Here is a 3,604-nt window from a genome sequence, read left to right as displayed (position 1 = left end):
TGGAAAACCTTAAACATTATATGTCATGTTCGTAATTTGCAAAGGTCACCAATTTAGTTTTGTTGTCATTTTTGTTTAATAATGCTACACTTACTTCAACTTCTAAACGCTTTCAATACTTAACAATAGCATTTAGATGAAATGAATGTATGAATTAGCCAAAAATATAAGGAATAATTAATTTCTATGGAGTATCCATGTCCTAGAAATAGAAAGAATAAAAAGAATAAAAAATGAAAATATTTAAGGGTCAAAACCATTTTGTTTTCTATTAAGAAAAAAAGTAGAAGAAGACGATCAGAAATAACTTTTTTAAAATACAAAGAGACATCTAAGCATAAATTAGCCATAGGGGTTGTCATTCTAAGCATGTTACTTCCAATAAGGCACTTGTTAAACATATATATAACATTTTCTATTTTATAATTTTCGGGCTCATTTGGTTGTGCCCTTTTTTTTATATTCTTCTCAACTTCTTTCAAAATTGTGGATATTGAGAAAAAAAAATTTTGAGATAATGTTTAGGAATTTTAAGAAATATAAATAAAATTTTAAAAAAATATTAGAAAAAAAAAAAACAAAAAGAATAAAAAAAAAAAAAAATTGGAGTGGTTTTGAACCACCCCTAAAACTGATGGGGGTGGCTCACCAATAGCGATTTTGGGGGTTGGTCAGCCACCCCCGAATGAGGCGACCTCCGAAAAACCACTTGGGGGTGGCTTAATCATCCTCAAAACCAATCCAGACTTTTAGGGGTGATTTGGCTACTGCTCCTAAAATTATATTTTTTTGATTTTTTTTTTTTTTTTAATTTTTATTAGTTGAGTTGAGTTAAGTAAAAGTGGTGTCAAATAAAAAAGTTGGAAAAAGTTTGATTCCAAAAAAAAAAAAAGAAGTTTCTTCTCTTTTTTTTTTGTCATTCCATTCTCCACATAATTTTCTCATTTTAAAGTCCTAAGTCACATTAATATTTGAGGAATTTAGGTTAATTAGAACTACATGATAGGTATGTGAGAAATGGGACCTTCATTTATTATTTTTTTTTTTTTTGACATGTCCACACAAGAGAATGAGGAGAGGGGATTTAAACTAGTGACCTCTGCTTCATAAGCGTAGTCCACTGTCGATTGAGCTATCCCTGGGGATTGGGACCTTTATTAAACTAACAATGAATGGCATCACCTCAAACTAACAATGATCACCTGGCAAGCTTCTAGCAATAACTTGATCGGCCTAAGCTATTTGCTTTCCACACTCCTATCTACTTTCAAATTGATCTTTTTTTCTCTCTTTCTTTTGTTATATATTTCTCTCTTTTTCTGTAGTAACTTACAATGGTCTTATTAAGTTATGTAGCTACTTGAGGCTTGGAATCATCTTCCTTATATAGGAGAGTGAACCCTTCCAATGGTAGAAAAGATGATGGAAATGCAACGTGCGACACCAACCGGGATCCCGGACATTGCACAACATGATAGGTAGGTGAGAAATATGACATTTGTTCGAAATGAAAAACTTGCCCAAATACTCCCATTTTGTTTAAGCACCTTAAATGTGCAATTTGTAGGGGAAGGTATTTAGAGTCTCCAGGAACATTAATGGCCGAAAATACATGAGAGACGGTAATTAGTCAAAGTTAAATTGAGGTTTAGCTTATTGTTCAGCTGCACACCACCTCTGTCATTAAGTTCCCAAGCACCAAGCATTGTTAGTGTGGGTTTGACGACAATGATTAGTCAGAGGTAAGCACGAGAGTCTGCCGGTGGGTGCCAGCGAAAAATAGCTTTGATGCTTAAATCAATATGTTTTGAAAATAATAGACAAACGCATTAAGTATGAGTGTTGAGCTTAGGCCAAAGGTCCTGTTTACTCTGCTTGAGCTTACCTTTTTATAATATTCTTAACCTAACTTCCTTCGTGCCATGACCTAGCCAAATCGTGGGAATTTTCCTTACGATGGCCTAGGTTTAAGCATCTCATATCCCTTAAATCAAGAGTGTATCAGCATAGTGTGTTTGAACATGGTTGCATGGCTTGAAGCACACTTCATTGTTATTAGGGCAACCTACAAATTTTGTGACTTATAATTACAAATAGCCTAAAAATGTTGGTCTAATAATTATTTCAAACTCTAAATTTTTTAAAATGAAGTTTTTCCTCTTCTTGTGCGGACATGTCAAAAAAAAAAAAATCTGAGGCTATTGCGAGGATAATTTAATGCACAAATTACTTGGGTCTTCTTTTTTTATTTTGAGCAAGAAATGGGCATTAACAAATGGGTTCTTTTTATTAAAAAATGAATAAATATGTTGAAATAATGATGACGTGGAAATAAGAGCGGAAGCAACATAGAAAATAAACACAAAGAACTTACGGGTGATTCGGTGTTAGACACCTACTTCTACCACTTGAAATACCCGTAAGGGCTACATTGTGCTCATTAACTTGATTTGTCTACAATACAAAGGTTCTTATTTATAGGGTAGTGTCTAAATACAAGTATAGTAATCAAATCCTCTTGATTTGATTCCAATCCCAATATTTGATTACGATCAACCCATAAATAGAGAATATTTGATATCAACCTAATTATAGAATATACGAAAAATATTATATATTTTCCATATAATCTAACATCCCCCCTCAAACTCAAGGTGGAAGATTCTGGAACCTTGATTTTGAAATCAAAAACAATGATGACGATAGCGATGGGGGAGGTTGGGAACAGGCCGTAGAAGGGGGCGACTGTCAGAGGAGATAGAGGTTGGCTGGTGAATGCAAATTCAATAGGGTCGACAATGGGCCAAAATTCAAAAGGGGCAGACAACGGGCCAGGGCTGACAATGAGCCAAAACTTCAAAAGGGGTCGACGAATGGCTAAAATCCAAAAGGGGCTGACGACGGGCCAGGGTTGACAATGAGCCAAACTTCAAGTCGATAATAGGCCAGGGCCAACTTGGGCCAAAATTAAAAAGGGCCGACTATGGGCCAAAGCCGACAATGGGCCAAACTTAAAAAAAATGGGGCCGGCTTGGGCCTGTAACCAAAAAGAATAAGCCCACTTGGGTGGTTATTAGATCGGCACACTAAACCTAATTGGCGCTTGTGATGTGGTCACAAGGACCGTTTTTTTTTTTTTTCTTTGATGATGGCATACTTCCCCAGTCCCCTTAAACTATTACTCAATTAACAATGTCTCTCCCTCCAAACTTTCAATTGCGACAATGTTCTCCTAAAAAATTAGGGGTGAAAAGGCGGGCAGTTGAAAAAAAATTAAATTATTTATTCGAATTTATAGAGGCTTTTTTTGTCTTATTGACAAAATTTTATGGTCATTTTTGTCTCTCTTTTTTTTTTTTTTTTTTTTATATTGTCAATTTTTTGGTAGTTTGAGAGGAACATTGTCCCAATTAAAATTATGAAGGAGGCATTGTTAATTGGTGAGCAGTTTAAGGGGAGTATGCAGACTTTTCTTCTCAAAGATATATTAAGAGAACAATTCGACTTTATGAATCCTTTACCTATTTATTAAGTAATGGAAAGGAACCAGATGTGATCATAATTATTTGATATTGTCTGATATGTGTTAGAGTTTAATAAGGAG

The sequence above is a fragment of the Corylus avellana genome, chromosome ca1 (assembly GCF_901000735.1).
Source record: "Corylus avellana chromosome ca1, CavTom2PMs-1.0".
In the NCBI taxonomy this organism is placed as follows: Eukaryota; Viridiplantae; Streptophyta; class Magnoliopsida; order Fagales; family Betulaceae; genus Corylus; species Corylus avellana.
This window is presented reverse-complemented; position numbering follows the sequence as displayed.